This window comes from Megalopta genalis, chromosome 9 (assembly GCF_051020955.1).
Source record: "Megalopta genalis isolate 19385.01 chromosome 9, iyMegGena1_principal, whole genome shotgun sequence".
NCBI classification, from domain to species: Eukaryota; Metazoa; Arthropoda; class Insecta; order Hymenoptera; family Halictidae; genus Megalopta; species Megalopta genalis.
In genome coordinates, this window is record NC_135021.1 from 3044437 (window position 1) to 3069620 (window position 25184).

The following is a 25184-nucleotide window of genomic DNA, read 5'->3' on the forward strand; positions in this document are numbered from 1 at the left end:
TTTGTTCATTTGTTAATTCGATCATTTGTTCAGTTGATCATTTGTTCATTAGTTCATTTGTTCATTTGTTCATTTGTTAATTCGATCATTTGTTCAGTTGATCATTTGTTCATTTGTTCATTTGTTCATTTGTTCATTTGTTCATTTGTTCATTTGTTCATTTGTTCATTTGTTCATTTGTTCATTTGTTCATTTGTTCATTTGTTCATTTGTTCATTTGTTCATTTGTTCATTTGTTCATTTGTTCATTTGTTCATTTGTTCATTTGTTAATTTGTTCATTTGTTCATTTGTTCAATTGTTCATTCGTTCATTTGTTCATTTTCTCATTTGTTTATTTGTTCATTTGTTCATTTGTTCACTTGTTCACTTGTTCATTTGTTCATTTGTTCGTTTGTTCATTTGTTCGTTTGTTTATTTGTTCATTTGATCATTTGTTCATTTGTTCATTTGTTCATTTGTTCATTTGTTCATTTGTTCATTTGTTCACTTGTTCATTTGTTCATTTGTTCATTTGTTCATTTGTTCATTTGTTCATTTGTTCATTTGTTCATTTGTTCATTTGTTCATTTGTTCATTTGTTCATTTGTTCATTTGTTCATTTGTTCATTTGTTCATTTGTTCATTTGTTCTTTCGTTCATTTCTTCAATCGTTCATTTGTTCATTTGTTCAATTGGTCATTTGTTCATTTGTTCATTTGTTCATTTGTTCATTTGTTCATTTGTTCATTTGTTCATTTGTTCATTTGTTCATTTGTTCATTTGTTCATTTGTTCATTTGTTCATTTGTTCATTTGTTCATTTGTTCATTTGTTCATTTGTTCATTTGTTCATTTGTTCATTTGTTCATTTGTTCATTTGTTCATTTGTTCATTTGTTCATTTGTTCATTTGTTCATTTGTTCATTTGTTCATTTGTTCATTTGTTCTTTCGTTCATTTCTTCAATCGTTCATTTGTTCATTTGTTCAATTGGTCATTTGTTCATTTGTTCATTTCTTCACTTCTTCATTTCTTCATTTGTTCATTCGTTCATTTGTTCATTCGTTCATTTGTTCATTTGTTCATTTGTTCATTTGTTCATTTGTTCATTTGTTCATTTGTTCATTTGTTCATTTGTTCATTTGTTCATTTGTTCATTTGTTCATTTGTTCATTTGTTCATTTGTTCATTTGTTCATTTGTTCATTTGTTCATTTGTTCATTTGTCCATTTGTTCATTTGTTCATTTGTCCATTTGTTCATTTGTCCATTTGTTCATTTGTTCATTTGTCCATTTGTTCATTTGTTCATTTGTTCATTTGTTCATTTGTTCATTTGTTCATTTGTTCATTTGTTCATTTGTTCATTTGTTCATTTGTTCATTTGTTCATTTGTTCATTTGTTCATTTGTTCATTTGTTCATTTGTTCATTTGTTCATTTGTTCATTTGTTCATTTGTTCATTTGTTCATTTGTTCATTTGTTCATATGTTCATTTGTTCATATGTTCATTTGTTCATATGTTCATTTGTTCATTTGTTCATTTGTTCATTTGTTCATTTGTTCATTTGTTCATTTGTTCATTTGTTCATTTATTCATTTGTTCATTTGTACATTTGCCCATTTGCCCATTTGTCCATTTGTCCATTTGTTCATTTGTTCATTTGTTCATTTGTTCATTTGTTCATTTGTTCATTTGTTCATTTGTTCATTTGTTCATTAGTTCATTTGTTCATTTGTTCATTTGTTCATTTGTTCATTTGTTCATTTGATCATTTGTTCATTTGTTCATTTGTTCATTTGTTCATTTGTTCATTTGTTCATTTGTTCATTTGTTCATTGGTTCATTCGTTCATTCGTTCATTCGTTCATTCGTTCATTCGTTCATTCGTTCATTCGTTCATTTGTTCATTCGTTCATTTGTTCATTTGTTCATTTGTTCATTTGTTCATTTGTTCATTGGTTCAATTGTTCATTTTTTCATTTGTTCATTTGTTCATTTGTTCATTTGTTCACTTGTTCATTTGTTCGCTTGTTCATTTGTTGATTTGTTCATTTGTTCATTTGTTCATTTGTTCATTTGTTCATTTGTTCATTTGTTCATTTGTTCATTTGTTCACTTGGTCACTTGTTCATTTGTTCATTTGTTTGTTTGTTCATTTGTTCGTTTTTTAATTTCTTCACTTGTTCATTTGTTCATTTGTTCTTTTGTACATTTGTTCAATTGTTCATTCGTTCATTTGTTCATTTTCTCATTTGTTTATTTGTTCATTCGTTCATTTGTTCATTTGTTCACTTGTTCATTTGTTCGCTTGTTCATTTGTTCATTTGTTCATTTGTTCATTTGTTCATTTGTTCATTTGTTCATTTGTTCATTTGTTCATTGGTTCATTTGTTCATTTGTTCATTTGTTCATTTGTTCATTTGTTCATTTGTTCATTTGTTCATTTGTTCATTTGTTCACTTGTTCACTTGTTCACTTGTTCATTTAATCATTTGTTCATTTGTTCATTTGTTCATTTGCTCATTTGTTCATTTGTTCATTTGCTCATTTGCTAATTTGTTCATTTGTTCATTTGTTCATTTGTTCATTTGTTCATTTGTTCATTTGTTCATTTGTTCATTTGTTCATTTGTTCATTTGTTCATTTGTTCATTTGTTCATTTGTGCATTTGTGCATTTGTTCATTTGTTCATTTGTTCATTTGTTCATTTGTTCATTTGTTCATTTGTTGATTTGTTCATTTGTTCATTTGTTCATTTGTTCATTTGTTCATTTGTTCATTTGTTCAATTGTTCATTTGTTCATTTGTTCATTTGTTCATTTGTTCATTGGTTCATTCGTTCATTCGTTCATTCGTTCATTCGTTCATTCGTTCATTCGTTCATTTGTTCATTTGTTCATTTGTTCATTTGTTCATTTGTTCATTTGTTCATTTGTTCATTGGTTCATTTGTTCATTTTTTCATTTGTTCATTTGTTCATTTGTTCACTTATTCATTTGTTCGCTTGTTCATTTGTTGATTTGTTCATTTGTTCACTTATTCATTTGTTCGCTTGTTCATTTGTTGATTTGTTCATTTGTTCATTTGTTGATTTGTTCATTTGTTCATTTGTTCATTTGTTCATTTGTTCATTTGTTCATTTGTTCATTTGTTCAATTGTTCATTTGTTCATTTGTTCATTTGTTCATTTGTTCATTGGTTCATTCGTTCATTCGTTCATTCGTTCATTCGTTCATTCGTTCATTTGTTCATTTGTTCATTTGTTCATTTGTTCATTTGTTCATTTGTTCATTTGTTCATTGGTTCATTTGTTCATTTTTTCATTTGTTCATTTGTTCATTTGTTCACTTATTCATTTGTTCGCTTGTTCATTTGTTGATTTGTTCATTTGTTCATTTGTTGATTTGTTCATTTGTTCATTTGTTCATTTGTTCATTTGTTCATTTGTTCATTTGTTCATTTGTTCATTTGTTCATTTGTTCACTTGGTCATTTGTTCATTTGTTCATTTGTTTGTTTGTTCATTTGTTCGTTTTTTAATTTCTTCACTTGTTCATTTGTTCATTTGTTCTTTTGTACATTTGTTCAATTGTTCATTCGTTCATTTGTTCATTTTCTCATTTGTTTATTTGTTCATTCGTTCATTTGTTCATTTGTTCACTTGTTCATTTGTTCGCTTGTTCATTTGTTCATTTGTTCATTTGTTCATTTGTACATTTGTTCATTTGTTCATTTGTTCATTGCTTCATTTGTTCATTTGTTCATTTGTTCATTTGTTCACTTGTTCATGTTCATTTGTTCATTTGTTCATTTGTTCATTTGTTCATTTGTTCACTTGTTCATTTAATCATTTGTTCATTTGTTCATTTGTTCATTTGTTCATTTGCTCATTTGTTCATTTGTTCATTTGCTCATTTGCTAATTTGTTCATTTGTTCATTTGTTAATTTGTTCATTTGTTCATTTGTTCATTTGTTCATTTGTTCATTTGTTCATTTGTTCATTTGTTCATTTGTTCATTTGTTCATTTGTTCATTTGTTCATTTGTTCATTTGTGCATTTGTGCATTTGTTCATTTGTTCATTTGTTCATTTGTTCATTTGTTCATTTGTTCATTTGTTCATTTGTTCATTTGTTCATTTGTTCAATTGTTCAATTGTTCATTTGTTCATTTGTTCATTTGTTCATTTGTTCATTGGTTCATTCGTTCATTCGTTCATTCGTTCATTCGTTCATTCGTTCATTCGTTCATTCGTTCATTCGTTCATTTGTTCATTCGTTCATTTGTTCATTTGTTCATTTGTTCATTTGTTCATTTGTTCATTTGTTCAATTGTTCATTTGTTCATTTGTTCATTTGTTCATTTCTTCATTTGTTCATTTCTTCATTTCTTCATTTCTTCATTTCTTCATTTGTTCATTTGTTCATTTCTTCATTTCTTCATTTGTTCATTTGTTCATTTGTTCAATTGTTCATTCGTTCATTTGTTCATTTTCTCATTTGTTTATTTGTTCATTCGTTCATTTGTTCATTTGTTCACTTGTTCACTTGTTCACTTGTTCATTTGTTCATTTGTTCGTTTGTTCATTTGTTCGTTTGTTTATTTGTTCATTTGATCATTTGTTCATTTGTTCATTTGTTCATTTGTTCATTTGTTCATTTGTTCACTTGTTCATTTGCTCATTTGTTCATTTGTTCATTTGTTCATTTGTTCATTTGTTCATTTGTTCATTTGTTCATTTGTTCATTTGTTCATTTGCTCATTTGTTCATTTCTTCAATCGTTCATTTGTTCAATCCTTCATTTGTTCATTTGTTCATTTGTTCATTTGTTCATTTGTTCATTTGTTAATTTGTTCATTTGTTCATTTGTTCATTTGTTCATTTGTTCATTAGTTCATTTGTTCATTTGTTCATTTGTTAATTCGTTCATTTGTTCATTTGTTCATTTTTTCATTTGTTCATTTGTTCATTTGTTCATTTGTTTATTTGTTCATTTGTTCGTTTGTTCATTTTTTCTTTCGTTCATTTCTTCTTTCGTTCATTTCTTCAATCGTTCATTTGTTCATTTGTTCATTAGTTCATTTGTTCATTTGTTCATTTGTTAATTCGATCATTTGTTCAGTTGATCATTTGTTCATTAGTTCATTTGTTCATTTGTTCATTTGTTAATTCGATCATTTGTTCAGTTGATCATTTGTTCATTTGTTCATTTGTTCATTTGTTCATTTGTTCATTTGTTCATTTGTTCATTTGTTCATTTGTTCATTTGTTCATTTGTTCATTTGTTCATTTGTTCATTTGTTCATTTGTTCATTTGTTCATTTGTTCATTTGTTCATTTGTTCATTTGTTCATTTGTTCATTTGTTCATTTGTTCATTTGTTCATTTGTTCATTTGTTCATTTGTTAATTTGTTCATTTGTTCATTTGTTCAATTGTTCATTCGTTCATTTGTTCATTTTCTCATTTGTTTATTTGTTCATTTGTTCATTTGTTCACTTGTTCACTTGTTCATTTGTTCATTTGTTCGTTTGTTCATTTGTTCGTTTGTTTATTTGTTCATTTGATCATTTGTTCATTTGTTCATTTGTTCATTTGTTCATTTGTTCATTTGTTCACTTGTTCATTTGTTCATTTGTTCATTTGTTCATTTGTTCATTTGTTCATTTGTTCATTTGTTCATTTGTTCATTTGTTCATTTGTTCATTTGTTCATTTGTTCATTTGTTCATTTGTTCATTTGTTCATTTGTTCATTTGTTCATTTGTTCATTTGTTCATTTGTTCATTTGTTCATTTGTTCATTTGTTCTTTCGTTCATTTCTTCAATCGTTCATTTGTTCATTTGTTCAATTGGTCATTTGTTCATTTGTTCATTTGTTCATTTGTTCATTTGTTCATTTGTTCATTTGTTCATTTGTTCATTTGTTCATTTGTTCATTTGTTCATTTGTTCATTTGTTCATTTGTTCATTTGTTCATTTGTTCATTTGTTCATTTGTTCATTTGTTCATTTGTTCATTTGTTCATTTGTTCATTTGTTCATTTGTTCATTTGTTCATTTGTTCATTTGTTCATTTGTTCATTTGTTCATTTGTTCTTTCGTTCATTTCTTCAATCGTTCATTTGTTCATTTGTTCAATTGGTCATTTGTTCATTTGTTCATTTCTTCACTTCTTCATTTCTTCATTTGTTCATTCGTTCATTTGTTCATTCGTTCATTTGTTCATTTGTTCATTTGTTCATTTGTTCATTTGTTCATTTGTTCATGTGTTCATTTGTTCATTTGTTCATTTGTTCATTTGTTCATTTGTTCATTTGTTCATTTGTTCATTTGTTCATTTGTTCATTTGTTCATTTGTTCATTTGTTCATTTGTTCATTTGTCCATTTGTTCATTTGTTCATTTGTCCATTTGTTCATTTGTCCATTTGTTCATTTGTTCATTTGTCCATTTGTTCATTTGTTCATTTGTTCATTTGTTCATTTGTTCATTTGTTCATTTGTTCATTTGTTCATTTGTTCATTTGTTCATTTGTTCATTTGTTCATTTGTTCATTTGTTCATTTGTTCATTTGTTCATTTGTTCATTTGTTCATTTGTTCATTTGTTCATTTGTTCATTTGTTCATTTGTTCATTTGTTCATTTGTTCATTTGTTCATTTGTTCATTTGTTCATTTGTTCATTTGTTCATTTGTTCATATGTTCATTTGTTCATATGTTCATTTGTTCATATGTTCATTTGTTCATTTGTTCATTTGTTCATTTGTTCATTTGTTCATTTGTTCATTTGTTCATTTGTTCATTTGTTCATTTATTCATTTGTTCATTTGTACATTTGCCCATTTGCCCATTTGTCCATTTGTCCATTTGTTCATTTGTTCATTTGTTCATTTGTTCATTTGTTCATTTGTTCATTTGTTCATTTGTTCATTTGTTCATTAGTTCATTTGTTCATTTGTTCATTTGTTCATTTGTTCATTTGTTCATTTGATCATTTGTTCATTTGTTCATTTGTTCATTTGTTCATTTGTTCATTTGTTCATTTGTTCATTGGTTCATTCGTTCATTCGTTCATTCGTTCATTCGTTCATTCGTTCATTCGTTCATTTGTTCATTCGTTCATTTGTTCATTTGTTCATTTGTTCATTTGTTCATTTGTTCATTTGTTCATTGGTTCATTTGTTCATTTTTTCATTTGTTCATTTGTTCATTTGTTCATTTGTTCACTTGTTCATTTGTTCGCTTGTTCATTTGTTGATTTGTTCATTTGTTCATTTGTTCATTTGTTCATTTGTTCATTTGTTCATTTGTTCATTTGTTCATTTGTTCACTTGGTCATTTGTTCATTTGTTCATTTGTTTGTTTGTTCATTTGTTCGTTTTTTAATTTCTTCACTTGTTCATTTGTTCTTTTGTACATTTGTTCAATTGTTCATTCGTTCATTTGTTCATTTTCTCATTTGTTTATTTGTTCATTCGTTCATTTGTTCATTTGTTCACTTGTTCATTTGTTCGCTTGTTCATTGGTTCATTTGTTCATTTGTTCATTTGTTCATTTGTTCATTTGTTCATTTGTTCATTTGTTCATTTGTTCATTTGTTCATTGGTTCATTTGTTCATTTGTTCATTTGTTCATTTGTTCATTTGTTCATTTGTTCATTTGTTCATTTGTTCATTTGTTCATTTGTTCATTTGTTCATTTGTTCATTTGTTCACTTGTTCACTTGTTCATTTAATCATTTGTTCATTTGTTCATTTGTTCATTTGCTCATTTGTTCATTTGTTCATTTGCTCATTTGCTAATTTGTTCATTTGTTCATTTGTTCATTTGTTCATTTGTTCATTTGTTCATTTGTTCATTTGTTCATTTGTTCATTTGTTCATTTGTTCATTTGTTCATTTGTTCATTTGTTCATTTGTTCATTTGTTCATTTGTGCATTTGTGCATTTGTTCATTTGTTCATTTGTTCATTTGTTCATTTGTTCATTTGTTCATTTGTTCATTTGTTGATTTGTTCATTTGTTCATTTGTTCATTTGTTCATTTGTTCATTTGTTCATTTGTTCAATTGTTCATTTGTTCATTTGTTCATTTGTTCATTTGTTCATTGGTTCATTCGTTCATTCGTTCATTCGTTCATTCGTTCATTCGTTCATTCGTTCATTTGTTCATTTGTTCATTTGTTCATTTGTTCATTTGTTCATTTGTTCATTTGTTCATTGGTTCATTTGTTCATTTTTTCATTTGTTCATTTGTTCATTTGTTCACTTATTCATTTGTTCGCTTGTTCATTTGTTGATTTGTTCATTTGTTCATTTGTTCATTTGTTCATTTGTTCATTTGTTCATTTGTTCATTTGTTCATTTGTTCATTTGTTCATTTGTTCACTTGGTCATTTGTTCATTTGTTCATTTGTTTGTTTGTTCATTTGTTCGTTTTTTAATTTCTTCACTTGTTCATTTGTTCATTTGTTCTTTTGTACATTTGTTCAATTGTTCATTCGTTCATTTGTTCATTTTCTCATTTGTTTATTTGTTCATTCGTTCATTTGTTCATTTGTTCACTTGTTCATTTGTTCGCTTGTTCATTTGTTCATTTGTTCATTTGTTCATTTGTACATTTGTTCATTTGTTCATTTGTTCATTGCTTCATTTGTTCATTTGTTCATTTGTTCATTTGTTCACTTGTTCATTTGTTCATTTGTTCATTTGTTCATTTGTTCATTTGTTCATTTGTTCATTTGTTCATTTGTTCACTTGTTCACTTGTTCATTTAATCATTTGTTCATTTGTTCATTTGTTCATTTGCTCATTTGTTCATTTGTTCATTTGCTCATTTGCTAATTTGTTCATTTGTTCATTTGTTAATTTGTTCATTTGTTCATTTGTTCATTTGTTCATTTGTTCATTTGTTCATTTGTTCATTTGTTCATTTGTTCATTTGTTCATTTGTTCATTTGTTCATTTGTGCATTTGTGCATTTGTTCATTTGTTCATTTGTTCATTCGTTCATTTGTTCATTTTCTCATTTGTTTATTTGTTCATTCGTTCATTTGTTCATTTGTTCACTTGTTCATTTGTTCGCTTGTTCATTTGTTCATTTGTTCATTTGTTCATTTGTACATTTGTTCATTTGTTCATTTGTTCATTCGTTCATTCGTTCATTCGTTCATTCGTTCATTCGTTCATTCGTTCATTCGTTCATTTGTTCATTCGTTCATTTGTTCATTTGTTCATTTGTTCATTTGTTCATTTGTTCAATTGTTCATTTGTTCATTTGTTCATTTGTTCATTTCATCATTTGTTCATTTCTTCATTTCTTCATTTCTTCATTTCTTCATTTGTTCATTTGTTCATTTCTTCATTTCTTCATTTGTTCATTTGTTCATTTGTTCAATTGTTCATTCGTTCATTTGTTCATTTTCTCATTTGTTTATTTGTTCATTCGTTCATTTGTTCATTTGTTCACTTGTTCACTTGTTCACTTGTTCATTTGTTCATTTGTTCGTTTGTTCATTTGTTCGTTTGTTTATTTGTTCATTTGATCATTTGTTCATTTGTTCATTTGTTCATTTGTTCATTTGTTCATTTGTTCACTTGTTCATTTGCTCATTTGTTCATTTGTTCATTTGTTCATTTGTTCATTTGTTCATTTGTTCATTTGTTCATTTGTTCATTTGTTCATTTGCTCATTTGTTCATTTCTTCAATCGTTCATTTGTTCAATCCTTCATTTGTTCATTTGTTCATTTGTTCATTTGTTCATTTGTTCATTTGTTAATTTGTTCATTTGTTCATTTGTTCATTTGTTCATTTGTTCATTAGTTCATTTGTTCATTTGTTCATTTGTTAATTCGTTCATTTGTTCATTTGTTCATTTTTTCATTTGTTCATTTGTTCATTTGTTCATTTGTTTATTTGTTCATTTGTTCGTTTGTTCATTTTTTCTTTCGTTCATTTCTTCAATCGTTCATTTGTTCATTTGTTCATTAGTTCATTTGTTCATTTGTTCATTTGTTAATTCGATCATTTGTTCAGTTGATCATTTGTTCATTAGTTCATTTGTTCATTTGTTCATTTGTTAATTCGATCATTTGTTCAGTTGATCATTTGTTCATTTGTTCATTTGTTCATTTGTTCATTTGTTCATTTGTTCATTTGTTCATTTGTTCATTTGTTCATTTGTTCATTTGTTCATTTGTTCATTTGTTCATTTGTTCATTTGTTCATTTGTTCATTTGTTCATTTGTTCATTTGTTCATTTGTTCATTTGTTCATTTGTTAATTTGTTCATTTGTTCATTTGTTCAATTGTTCATTCGTTCATTTGTTCATTTTCTCATTTGTTTATTTGTTCATTTGTTCATTTGTTCACTTGTTCACTTGTTCATTTGTTCATTTGTTCGTTTGTTCATTTGTTCGTTTGTTTATTTGTTCATTTGATCATTTGTTCATTTGTTCATTTGTTCATTTGTTCATTTGTTCATTTGTTCATTTGTTCACTTGTTCATTTGTTCATTTGTTCATTTGTTCATTTGTTCATTTGTTCATTTGTTCATTTGTTCATTTGTTCATTTGTTCATTTGTTCATTTGTTCATTTGTTCATTTGTTCATTTGTTCATTTGTTCTTTCGTTCATTTCTTCAATCGTTCATTTGTTCATTTGTTCAATTGGTCATTTGTTCATTTGTTCATTTGTTCATTTGTTCATTTGTTCATTTGTTCATTTGTTCATTTGTTCATTTGTTCATTTGTTCATTTGTTCATTTGTTCATTTGTTCATTTGTTCATTTGTTCATTTGTTCATTTGTTCATTTGTTCATTTGTTCATTTGTTCATTTGTTCATTTGTTCATTTGTTCATTTGTTCATTTGTTCATTTGTTCATTTGTTCATTTGTTCATTTGTTCATTTGTTCATTTGTTCATTTGTTCTTTCGTTCATTTCTTCAATCGTTCATTTGTTCATTTGTTCAATTGGTCATTTGTTCATTTGTTCATTTCTTCACTTCTTCATTTCTTCATTTGTTCATTCGTTCTTTTGTTCATTCGTTCATTTGTTCATTTGTTCATTTGTTCATTTGTTCATTTGTTCATTTGTTCATTTGTTCATTTGTTCATTTGTTCACTTGTTCATTTAATCATTTGTTCATTTGTTCATTTGTTCATTTGCTCATTTGTTCATTTGTTCATTTGCTCATTTGCTAATTTGTTCATTTGTTCATTTGTTCATTTGTTCATTTGTTCATTTGTTCATTTGTTCATTTGTTCATTTGTTCATTTGTTCATTTGTTCATTTGTTCATTTGTTCATTTGTTCATTTGTTCATTTGTTCATTTGTGCATTTGTGCATTTGTTCATTTGTTCATTTGTTCATTTGTTCATTTGTTCATTTGTTGATTTGTTCATTTGTTCATTTGTTCATTTGTTCATTTGTTCATTTGTTCATTTGTTCAATTGTTCATTTGTTCATTTGTTCATTTGTTCATTTGTTCATTGGTTCATTCGTTCATTCGTTCATTCGTTCATTCGTTCATTCGTTCATTCGTTCATTTGTTCATTTGTTCATTTGTTCATTTGTTCATTTGTTCATTTGTTCATTGGTTCATTTGTTCATTTTTTCATTTGTTCATTTGTTCATTTGTTCACTTATTCATTTGTTCGCTTGTTCATTTGTTGATTTGTTCATTTGTTCATTTGTTCATTTGTTCATTTGTTCATTTGTTCATTTGTTCATTTGTTCATTTGTTCACTTGGTCATTTGTTCATTTGTTCATTTGTTTGTTTGTTCATTTGTTCGTTTTTTAATTTCTTCACTTGTTCATTTGTTCATTTGTTCTTTTGTACATTTGTTCAATTGTTCATTCGTTCATTTGTTCATTTTCTCATTTGTTTATTTGTTCATTCGTTCATTTGTTCATTTGTTCACTTGTTCATTTGTTCGCTTGTTCATTTGTTCATTTGTTCATTTGTTCATTTGTACATTTGTTCATTTGTTCATTTGTTCATTGCTTCATTTGTTCATTTGTTCATTTGTTCATTTGTTCACTTGTTCATTTGTTCATTTGTTCATTTGTTCATTTGTTCATTTGTTCATTTGTTCACTTGTTCACTTGTTCATTTAATCATTTGTTCATTTGTTCATTTGTTCATTTGTTCATTTGCTCATTTGTTCATTTGTTCATTTGCTCATTTGCTAATTTGTTCATTTGTTCATTTGTTAATTTGTTCATTTGTTCATTTGTTCATTTGTTCATTTGTTCATTTGTTCATTTGTTCATTTGTTCATTTGTTCATTTGTTCATTTGTTCATTTGTTCATTTGTTCATTTGTGCATTTGTGCATTTGTGCATTTGTGCATTTGTTCATTTGTTCATTTGTTCATTTGTTCATTTGTTCATTTGTTCATTTGTTCATTTGTTCAATTGTTCAATTGTTCATTTGTTCATTTGTTCATTTGTTCATTTGTTCATTTGTTCATTGGTTCATTCGTTCATTCGTTCATTCGTTCATTCGTTCATTCGTTCATTCGTTCATTCGTTCATTCGTTCATTTGTTCATTCGTTCATTTGTTCATTTGTTCATTTGTTCATTTGTTCATTTGTTCATTTGTTCATTTGTTCATTTGTTCAATTGTTCATTTGTTCATTTGTTCATTTGTTCATTTCTTCATTTCTTCATTTCTTCATTTCTTCATTTCTTCATTTCTTCATTTGTTCATTTGTTCATTTCTTCATTTCTTCATTTGTTCATTTGTTCATTTGTTCAATTGTTCATTCGTTCATTTGTTCATTTTCTCATTTGTTTATTTGTTCATTCGTTCATTTGTTCATTTGTTCACTTGTTCACTTGTTCACTTGTTCATTTGTTCATTTGTTCGTTTGTTCATTTGTTCGTTTGTTTATTTGTTCATTTGATCATTTGTTCATTTGTTCATTTGTTCATTTGTTCATTTGTTCATTTGTTCACTTGTTCATTTGCTCATTTGTTCATTTGTTCATTTGTTCATTTGTTCATTTGTTCATTTGTTCATTTGTTCATTTGTTCATTTGTTCATTTGCTCATTTGTTCATTTCTTCAATCGTTCATTTGTTCAATCCTTCATTTGTTCATTTGTTCATTTGTTCATTTGTTCATTTGTTAATTTGTTCATTTGTTCATTTGTTCATTTGTTCATTTGTTCATTAGTTCATTTGTTCATTTGTTCATTTGTTAATTCGTTCATTTGTTCATTTGTTCATTTGTTCATTTTTTCATTTGTTCATTTGTTCATTTGTTCATTTGTTTATTTGTTCATTTGTTCGATTGTTCATTTTTTCTTTCGTTCATTTCTTCAATCGTTCATTTGTTCATTTGTTCATTAGTTCATTTGTTCATTTGTTCATTTGTTAATTCGATCATTTGTTCAGTTGATCATTTGTTCATTAGTTCATTTGTTCATTTGTTCATTTGTTAATTCGATCATTTGTTCAGTTGATCATTTGTTCATTTGTTCATTTGTTCATTTGTTCATTTGTTCATTTGTTCATTTGTTCATTTGTTCATTTGTTCATTTGTTCATTTGTTCATTTGTTCATTTGTTCATTTGTTCATTTGTTCATTTGTTCATTTGTTCATTTGTTCATTTGTTCATTTGTTAATTTGTTCATTTGTTCATTTGTTCAATTGTTCATTCGTTCATTTGTTCATTTTCTCATTTGTTTATTTGTTCATTTGTTCATTTGTTCACTTGTTCACTTGTTCATTTGTTCATTTGTTCGTTTGTTCATTTGTTCGTTTGTTTATTTGTTCATTTGTTCATTTGATCATTTGTTCATTTGTTCATTTGTTCATTTGTTCATTTGTTCATTTGTTCACTTGTTCATTTGTTCATTTGTTCATTTGTTCATTTGTTCATTTGTTCATTTGTTCATTTGTTCATTTGTTCATTTGTTCATTTGTTCATTTGTTCATTTGTTCATTTGTTCATTTGTTCTTTCGTTCATTTCTTCAATCGTTCATTTGTTCATTTGTTCAATTGGTCATTTGTTCATTTGTTCATTTGTTCATTTGTTCATTTGTTCATTTGTTCAATTGTTCATTTGTTCATTTGTTCATTTGTTCATTTGTTCATTTGTTCATTTGTTCATTTGTTCATTTGTTCATTTGTTCATTTGTTCATTTGTTCATTTGTTCATTTGTTCATTTGTTCATTTGTTCATTTGTTCATTTGTTCATTTGTTCATTTGTTCATTTGTTCATTTGTTCATTTGTTCATTTGTTCATTTGTTCATTTGTTCTTTCGTTCATTTCTTCAATCGTTCATTTGTTCATTTGTTCAATTGGTCATTTGTTCATTTGTTCATTTCTTCACTTCTTCATTTCTTCATTTGTTCATTCGTTCATTTGTTCATTCGTTCATTTGTTCATTTGTTCTTTTGTACATTTGTTCAATTGTTCATTCGTTCATTTGTTCATTTTCTCATTTGTTTATTTGTTCATTCGTTCATTTGTTCATTTGTTCACTTGTTCATTTGTTCGCTTGTTCATTTGTTCATTTGTTCATTTGTTCATTTGTTCATTTGTTCATTTGTTCATTTGTTCATTTGTTCATTTGTTCATTTGTTCATTTGTTCATTTGTTCATTTGTTCATTTGTTCATTTGTTCATTTGTTCATTTGTTCATTTGTTCATTTGTTCATTTGTTCATTTGTTCATTTGTTCATTTGTTCACTTGTTCACTTGTTCACTTGTTCATTTAATCATTTGTTCATTTGCTAATTTGTTCATTTGTTCATTTGTTCATTTGTTCATTTGTTCATTTGTTCATTTGTTCATTTGTTCATTTGTTCATTTGTTCATTTGTTCATTTGTTCATTTGTTCATTTGTTCATTTGTTCATTTGTTCATTTGTGCATTTGTGCATTTGTTCATTTGTTCATTTGTTCATTTGTTCATTTGTTCATTTGTTCATTTGTTCATTTGTTCATTGGTTCATTCGTTCATTCGTTCATTCGTTCATTCGTTCATTCGTTCATTCGTTCATTCGTTCATTTGTTCATTTGTTCATTTGTTCATTTGTTCATTGGTTCATTTGTTCATTTTTTCATTTGTTCATTTGTTCATTTGTTCATTTGTTCACTTGTTCATTTGTTCGCTTGTTCATTTGTTGATTTGTTCATTTGTTCATTTGTTCATTTGTTCATTTGTTCATTTGTTCATTTGTTCATTTGTTCATTTGTTCACTTGGTCATTTGTTCATTTGTTCATTTGTTTGTTTGTTCATTTGTTCTTTTTTTAATTTCTTCACTTGTTCATTTGTTCATTTGTTCTTTTGTACATTTGTTCAATTGTTCATTCGTTCATTTGTTCATTTTCTCATTTGTTTATTTGTTCATTCGTTCATTTGTTCATTTGTTCACTTGTTCATTTGTTCGCTTGTTCATTTGTTCATTTGTTCATTTGTTCATTTGTTCATTTGTTCATTTGTTCATTTGTTCATTGGTTCATTTGTTCATTTGTTCATTTGTTCATTTGTTCATTTGTTCATTTGTTCATTTGTTCATTTGTTCATTTGTTCACTTGTTCACTTGTTCACTTGTTCATTTAATCATTTGTTCATTTGTTCATTTGTTCATTTGCTCATTTGTTCATTTGTTCATTTGCTCATTTGCTAATTTGTTCATTTGTTCATTTGTTCATTTGTTCATTTGTTCATTTGTTCATTTGTTCATTTGTTCATTTGTTCATTTGTTCATTTGTTCATTTGTTCATTTGTTCATTTGTTCATTTGTTCATTTGTGCATTTGTGCATTTGTTCATTTGTTCATTTGTTCATTTGTTCATTTGTTCATTTGTTCATTTGTTGATTTGTTCATTTGTTCATTTGTTCATTTGTTCATTTGTTCATTTGTTCATTTGTTCATTTGTTCATTTGTTCATTTGTTCATTTGTTCATTTGTTCATTTGTTCATTTGTCCATTTGTTCATTTGTTCATTTGTCCATTTGTTCATTTGTCCATTTGTTCATTTGTTCATTTGTCCATTTGTTCATTTGTTCATTTGTTCATTTGTTCATTTGTTCATTTGTTCATTTGTTCATTTGTTCATTTGTTCATTTGTTCATTTGTTCATTTGTTCATTTGTTCATTTGTTCATTTGTTCATTTGTTCATTTGTTCATTTGTTCATTTGTTCATTTGTTCATTTGTTCATTTGTTCATTTGTTCATTTGTTCATTTGTTCATTTGTTCATTTGTTCATTTGTTCATTTGTTCATTTGTTCATTTGTTCATTTGTTCATATGTTCATTTGTTCATATGTTCATTTGTTCATATGTTCATTTGTTCATTTGTTCATTTGTTCATTTGTTCATTTGTTCATTTGTTCATTTGTTCATTTGTTCATTTATTCATTTGTTTATTTGTACATTTGCCCATTTGCCCATTTGTCCATTTGTCCATTTGTTCATTTGTTCATTTGTTCATTTGTTCATTTGTTCATTTGTTCATTTGTTCATTTGTTCATTTGTTCATTTGTTCATTAGTTCATTTGTTCATTTGTTCATTTGTTCATTTGTTCATTTGTTCATTTGATCATTTGTTCATTTGTTCATTTGTTCATTTGTTCATTTGTTCATTTGTTCATTTGTTCATTTGTTCATTGGTTCATTCGTTCATTCGTTCATTCGTTCATTCGTTCATTCGTTCATTCGTTCATTCGTTCATTTGTTCATTCGTTCATTTGTTCATTTGTTCATTTGTTCATTTGTTCATTGGTTCATTTGTTCATTTTTTCATTTGTTCATTTGTTCATTTGTTCATTTGTTCACTTGTTCATTTGTTCGCTTGTTCATTTGTTGATTTGTTCATTTGTTCATTTGTTCATTTGTTCATTTGTTCATTTGTTCATTTGTTCATTTGTTCATTTGTTCACTTGGTCATTTGTTCATTTGTTCATTTGTTTGTTTGTTCATTTGTTCGTTTTTTAATTTCTTCACTTGTTCATTTGTTCATTTGTTCTTTTGTACATTTGTTCAATTGTTCATTCGTTCATTTGTTCATTTTCTCATTTGTTTATTTGTTCATTCGTTCATTTGTTCATTTGTTCACTTGTTCATTTGTTCGCTTGTTCATTTGTTCATTTGTTCATTTGTTCATTTGTTCATTTGTTCATTTGTTCATTTGTTCATTTGTTCATTGGTTCATTTGTTCATTTGTTCATTTGTTCATTTGTTCATTTGTTCATTTGTTCATTTGTTCACTTGTTCACTTGTTCACTTGTTCATTTAATCATTTGTTCATTTGTTCATTTGCTCATTTGTTCATTTGTTCATTTGCTCATTTGCTAATTTGTTCATTTGTTCATTTGTTCATTTGTTCATTTGTTCATTTGTTCATTTGTTCATTTGTTCATTTGTTCATTTGTTCATTTGTTCATTTGTTCATTTGTTCATTTGTTCATTTGTTCATTTGTTCATTTGTTCATTTGTGCATTTGTGCATTTGTTCATTTGTTCATTTGTTCATTTGTTCATTTGTTCATTTGTTGATTTGTTCATTTGTTCATTTGTTCATTTGTTCATTTGTTCATTTGTTCATTTGTTCAATTGTTCATTTGTTCATTTGTTCATTTGTTCATTTGTTCATTGGTTCATTCGTTCATTCGTTCATTCGTTCATTCGTTCATTCGTTCATTCGTTCATTTGTTCATTTGTTCATTTGTTCATTTGTTCATTTGTTCATTTGTTCATTGGTTCATTTGTTCATTTTTTCATTTGTTCATTTGTTCATTTGTTCACTTATTCATTTGTTCGCTTGTTCATTTGTTGATTTGTTCATTTGTTCATTTGTTCATTTGTTCATTTGTTCATTTGTTCATTTGTTCATTTGTTCACTTGGTCATTTGTTCATTTGTTCATTTGTTTGTTTGTTCATTTGTTCGTTTTTTAATTTCTTCACTTGTTCATTTGTTCATTTGTTCTTTTGTACATTTGTTCAATTGTTCATTCGTTCATTTGTTCATTTTCTCATTTGTTTATTTGTTCATTCGTTCATTTGTTCATTTGTTCACTTGTTCATTTGTTCGCTTGTTCATTTGTTCATTTGTTCATTTGTTCATTTGTACATTTGTTCATTTGTTCATTTGTTCATTGCTTCATTTGTTCATTTGTTCATTTGTTCATTTGTTCACTTGTTCATTTGTTCATTTGTTCATTTGTTCATTTGTTCATTTGTTCATTTGTTCACTTGTTCACTTGTTCATTTAATCATTTGTTCATTTGTTCATTTGTTCATTTGTTCATTTGCTCATTTGTTCATTTGTTCATTTGCTCATTTGCTAATTTGTTCATTTGTTCATTTGTTAATTTGTTCATTTGTTCATTTGTTCATTTGTTCATTTGTTCATTTGTTCATTTGTTCATTTGTTCATTTGTTCATTTGTTCATTTGTTCATTTGTTCATTTGTTCATTTGTGCATTTGTGCATTTGTGCATTTGTGCATTTGTTCATTTGTTCATTTGTTCATTTGTTCATTTGTTCATTTGTTCATTTGTTCATTTGTTCAATTGTTCAATTGTTCATTTGTTCATTTGTTCATTTGTTCATTTGTTCATTGGTTCATTCGTTCATTCGTTCATTCGTTCATTCGTTCATTCGTTCATTCGTTCATTCGTTCATTCGTTCATTTGTTCATTCGTTCATTTGTTCATTTGTTCATTTGTTCATTTGTTCATTTGTTCATTTGTTCATTTGTTCATTTGTTCAATTGTTCATTTGTTCATTTGTTCATTTGTTCATTTCTTCATTTGTTCATTTCTTCATTTCTTCATTTCTTCATTTCTTCATTTGTTCATTTGTTCATTTCTTCATTTCTTCAGTTGTTCATTTGTTCATTTGTTCAATTGTTCATTCGTTCATTTGTTCATTTTCTCATTTGTTTATTTGTTCATTCGTTCATTTGTTCATTTGTTCACTTGTTCACTTGTTCACTTGTTCATTTGTTCATTTGTTCGTTTGTTCATTTGTTCGTTTGTTTATTTGTTCATTTGATCATTTGTTCATTTGTTCATTTGTTCATTTGTTCATTTGTTCATTTGTTCACTTGTTCATTTGCTCATTTGTTCATTTGTTCATTTGTTCATTTGTTCATTTGTTCATTTGTTCATTTGTTCATTTGTTCATTTGCTCATTTGTTCATTTCTTCAATCGTTCATTTGTTCAATCCTTCATTTGTTCATTTGTTCATTTGTTCATTTGTTCATTTGTTAATTTGTTCATTTGTTCATTTGTTCATTTGTTCATTTGTTCATTAGTTCATTTGTTCATTTGTTCATTTGTTAATTCGTTCATTTGTTCATTTGTTCATTTGTTCATTTTTTCATTTGTTCATTTGTTCATTTGTTCATTTGTTTATTTGTTCATTTGTTCGATTGTTCATTTTTTCTTTCGTTCATTTCTTCAATCGTTCATTTGTTCATTTGTTCATTAGTTCATTTGTTCATTTGTTCATTTGTTAATTCGATCATTTGTTCAGTTGATCATTTGTTCATTAGTTCATTTGTTCATTTGTTCATTTGTTAATTCGATCATTTGTTCAGTTGATCATTTGTTCATTTGTTCATTTGTTCATTTGTTCATTTGTTCATTTGTTCATTTGTTCATTTGTTCATTTGTTCATTTGTTCATTTGTTCATTTGTTCATTTGTTCATTTGTTCATTTGTTCATTTGTTCATTTGTTCATTTGTTCATTTGTTCATTTGTTCATTTGTTCATTTGTTAATTTGTTCATTTGTTCATTTGTTCAATTGTTCATTCGTTCATTTGTTCATTTTCTCATTTGTTTATTTGTTCATTTGTTCATTTGTTCACTTGTTCACTTGTTCATTTGTTCATTTGTTCGTTTGTTCATTTGTTCGTTTGTTTATTTGTTCATTTGTTCATTTGATCATTTGTTCATTTGTTCATTTGTTCATTTGTTCATTTGTTCATTTGTTCACTTGTTCATTTGTTCATTTGTTCATTTGTTCATTTGTTCATTTGTTCATTTGTTCATTTGTTCATTTGTTCATTTGTTCATTTGTTCATTTGTTCATTTGTTCTTTCGTTCATTTCTTCAATCGTTCATTTGTTCATTTGTTCAATTGGTCATTTGTTCATTTGTTCATTTGTTCATTTGTTCATTTGTTCATTTGTTCAATTGTTCATTTGTTCATTTGTTCATTTGTTCATTTGTTCATTTGTTCATTTGTTCATTTGTTCATTTGTTCATTTGTTCATTTGTTCATTTGTTCATTTGTTCATTTGTTCATTTGTTCATTTGTTCATTTGTTCATTTGTTCATTTGTTCATTTGTTCATTTGTTCATTTGTTCATTTGTTCATTTGTTCATTTGTTCTTTCGTTCATTTCTTCAATCGTTCATTTGTTCATTTGTTCAATTGGTCATTTGTTCATTTGTTCATTTCTTCACTTCTTCATTTCTTCATTTGTTCATTCGTTCATTTGTTCATTTGTTCTTTTGTACATTTGTTCAATTGTTCATTCGTTCATTTGTTCATTTTCTCATTTGTTTATTTGTTCATTCGTTCATTTGTTCATTTGTTCACTTGTTCATTTGTTCGCTTGTTCATTTGTTCATTTGTTCATTTGTTCATTTGTTCATTTGTTCATTTGTTCATTTGTTCATTTGTTCATTTGTTCATTTGTTCATTTGTTCATTTGTTCATTTGTTCATTTGTTCATTTGTTCATTTGTTCATTTGTTCATTTGTTCATTTGTTCACTTGTTCACTTGTTCACTTGTTCATTTAATCATTTGTTCATTTGCTAATTTGTTCATTTGTTCATTTGTTCATTTGTTCATTTGTTCATTTGTTCATTTGTTCATTTGTTCATTTGTTCATTTGTTCATTTGTTCATTTGTTCATTTGTTCATTTGTTCATTTGTTCATTTGTTCATTTGTGCATTTGTGCATTTGTTCATTTGTTCATTTGTTCATTTGTTCATTTGTTCATTTGTTCATTTGTTCATTTGTTCATTGGTTCATTCGTTCATTCGTTCATTCGTTCATTCGTTCATTCGTTCATTCGTTCATTCGTTCATTCGTTCATTCGTTCATTTGTTCATTTGTTCATTTGTTCATTTGTTCATTTGTTCATTGGTTCATTTGTTCATTTTTTCATTTGTTCATTTGTTCATTTGTTCATTTGTTCACTTGTTCATTTGTTCGCTTGTTCATTTGTTGATTTGTTCATTTGTTCATTTGTTCATTTGTTCATTTGTTCATTTGTTCATTTGTTCATTTGTTCATTTGTTCACTTGGTCATTTGTTCATTTGTTCATTTGTTTGTTTGTTCATTTGTTCGTTTTTTAATTTCTTCACTTGTTCATTTGTTCATTTGTTCTTTTGTACATTTGTTCAATTGTTCATTCGTTCATTTGTTCATTTTCTCATTTGTTTATTTGTTCATTCGTTCATTTGTTCATTTGTTCACTTGTTCATTTGTTCGCTTGTTCATTTGTTCATTTGTTCATTTGTTCATTTGTTCATTTGTTCATTTGTTCATTTGTTCATTGGTTCATTTGTTCATTTGTTCATTTGTTCATTTGTTCATTTGTTCATTTGTTCATTTGTTCATTTGTTCACTTGTTCACTTGTTCACTTGTTCATTTAATCATTTGTTCATTTGTTCATTTGTTCATTTGCTCATTTGTTCATTTGTTCATTTGCTCATTTGCTAATTTGTTCATTTGTTCATTTGTTCATTTGTTCATTTGTTCATTTGTTCATTTGTTCATTTGTTCATTTGTTCATTTGTTCATTTGTTCATTTGTTCATTTGTTCATTTGTTCATTTGTTCATTTGTGCATTTGTGCATTTGTTCATTTGTTCATTTGTTCATTTGTTCATTTGTTCATTTGTTGATTTGTTCATTTGTTCATTTGTTCATTTGTTCATTTGTTCATTTGTTCATTTGTTCAATTGTTCATTTGTTCATTTGTTCATTTGTTCATTTGTTCATTGGTTCATTCGTTCATTCGTTCATTCGTTCATTCGTTCATTCGTTCATTCGTTCATTTGTTCATTTGTTCATTTGTTCATTTGTTCATTTGTTCATTTGTTCATTTGTTCATTGGTTCATTTGTTCATTTTTTCATTTGTTCATTTGTTCATTTGTTCACTTATTCATTTGTTCGCTTGTTCATTTGTTGATTTGTTCATTTGTTCATTTGTTCATTTGTTGATTTGTTCATTTGTTCATTTGTTCATTTGTTCATTTGTTCATTTGTTCATTTGTTCATTTGTTCTTTCGTTCATTTCTTCAATCGTTCATTTGTTCATTTGTTCAATTGGTCATTTGTTCATTTGTTCATTTGTTCATTTGTTCATTTGTTCATTTGTTCATTTGTTCATTTGTTCATTTGTTCATTTGTTCATTTGTTCATTTGTTCATTTGTTCATTTGTTCATTTGTTCATTTGTTCATTTGTTCATTTGTTCATTTGTTCATTTGTTCATTTGTTCATTTGTTCATTTGTTCATTTGTTCTTTCGTTCATTTCTTCAATCGTTCATTTGTTCATTTGTTCAATTGGTCATTTGTTCATTTGTTCATTTCTTCACTTCTTCATTTCTTCATTTGTTCATTCGTTCTTTTGTTCATTCGTTCATTTGTTCATTTGTTCATTTGTTCATTTGTTCATTTGTTCATTTGTTCATTTGTTCATTTGTTCATTTGTTCATTTGTTCATTTGTTCATTTGTTCATTTGTTCATTTGTTCATTTGTTCATTTGTTCATTTGTTCATTCGTTCATTTGTTCATTTGTTCATTTGTTCATTTGTCCATTTGTTCATTTGTTCATTTGTCCATTTGTTCATTTGTCCATTTGTTCATTTGTTCATTTGTCCATTTGTTCATTTGTTCATTTGTTCATTTGTTCATTTGTTCATTTGTTCATTTGTTCATTTGTTCATTTGTTCATTTGTTCATTTGTTCATTTGTTCATTTGTTCATTTGTTCATTTGTTCATTTGTTCATTTGTTCATTTGTTCATTTGTTCATTTGTTCATTTGTTCATTTGTTCATTTGTTCATTTGTTCATTTGTTCATTTGTTCATTTGTTCATTTGTTCATATGTTCATTTGTTCATATGTTCATTTGTTCATATGTTCATTTGTTCATTTGTTCATTTGTTCATTTGTTCATTTGTTCATTTGTTCATTTGTTCATTTGTTCATTTGTTCATTTATTCATTTGTTCATTTGTACATTTGCCCATTTGCCCATTTGTCCATTTGTCCATTTGTTCATTTGTTCATTTGTTCATTTGTTCATTTGTTCATTTGTTCATTTGTTCATTTGTTCATTTGTTCATTAGTTCATTTGTTCATTTGTTCATTTGTTCATTTGTTCATTTGTTCATTTGATCATTTGTTCATTTGTTCATTTGTTCATTTGTTCATTTGTTCATTTGTTCATTTGTTCATTTGTTCATTGGTTCATTCGTTCATTCGTTCATTCGTTCATTCGTTCATTCGTTCATTCGTTCATTCGTTCATTTGTTCATTCGTTCATTTGTTCATTTGTTCATTTGTTCATTTGTTCATTGGTTCATTTGTTCATTTTTTCATTTGCTCATTTGCTAATTTGTTCATTTGTTCATTTGTTCATTTGTTCATTTGTTCATTTGTTCATTTGTTCATTTGTTCATTTGTTCATTTGTTCATTTGTTCATTTGTTCATTTGTTCATTTGTGCATTTGTGCATTTGTTCATTTGTTCATTTGTTCATTTGTTCATTTGTTCATTTGTTCATTTGTTGATTTGTTCATTTGTTCATTTGTTCATTTGTTCATTTGTTCATTTGTTCATTTGTTCAATTGTTCATTTGTTCATTTGTTCATTTGTTCATTTGTTCATTGGTTCATTCGTTCATTCGTTCATTCGTTCATTCGTTCATTCGTTCATTCGTTCATTCGTTCATTCGTTCATTCGTTCATTTGTTCATTTGTTCATTTGTTCATTTGTTCATTTGTTCATTTGTTCATTGGTTCATTTGTTCATTTTTTCATTTGTTCATTTGTTCATTTGTTCACTTATTCATTTGTTCGCTTGTTCATTTGTTGATTTGTTCATTTGTTCATTTGTTCATTTGTTCATTTGTTCATTTGTTCATTTGTTCATTTGTTCACTTGGTCATTTGTTCATTTGTTCATTTGTTTGTTTGTTCATTTGTTCGTTTTTTAATTTCTTCACTTGTTCATTTGTTCATTTGTTCTTTTGTACATTTGTTCAATTGTTCATTCGTTCATTTGTTCATTTTCTCATTTGTTTATTTGTTCATTCGTTCATTTGTTCATTTGTTCACTTGTTCATTTGTTCGCTTGTTCATTTGTTCATTTGTTCATTTGTTCATTTGTACATTTGTTCATTTGTTCATTTGTTCATTGCTTCATTTGTTCATTTGTTCATTTGTTCATTTGTTCACTTGTTCATTTGTTCATTTGTTCATTTGTTCATTTGTTCATTTGTTCATTTGTTCACTTGTTCACTTGTTCATTTAATCATTTGTTCATTTGTTCATTTGTTCATTTGTTCATTTGCTCATTTGTTCATTTGTTCATTTGCTCATTTGCTAATTTGTTCATTTGTTCATTTGTTAATTTGTTCATTTGTTCATTTGTTCATTTGTTCATTTGTTCATTTGTTCATTTGTTCATTTGTTCATTTGTTCATTTGTTCATTTGTTCATTTGTTCATTTGTTCATTTGTTCATTTGTTCATTTGTTCATTTGTTCATTAGTTCATTTGTTCATTTGTTCATTTGTTCATTTGTTCATTTGTTCATTCGTTCATTCGTTCATTTGTTCAATCGTTCATTTGTTCATTTGTTCAATTGGTCATTTCTTCATTTGTTCATTTCATCACTTCTTCATTTCTTCATTTGTTCATTCGTTCATTTGTTCATTCGTTCATTTGTTCATTTGTTCATTTGTTCATTTGTTCATTTGTTCATTTGTTCATTTGTTCCTTTGGTCATTTGATCATTTGTTCATTTGTTCATTTGTTCATTTGTTCATTTGTTCATTTGTTCATTTGTTCATTTGTTCATTTGTTCATTCTTTCGATTGTCTTTTCCTTAATTTGTTCATTCGTTCATTTGCCTATTCGCTCATTTGTTCACTTGTTCATTTGTTCATTTGTTCATTTGTTCATATGTTCATTTGTTCATT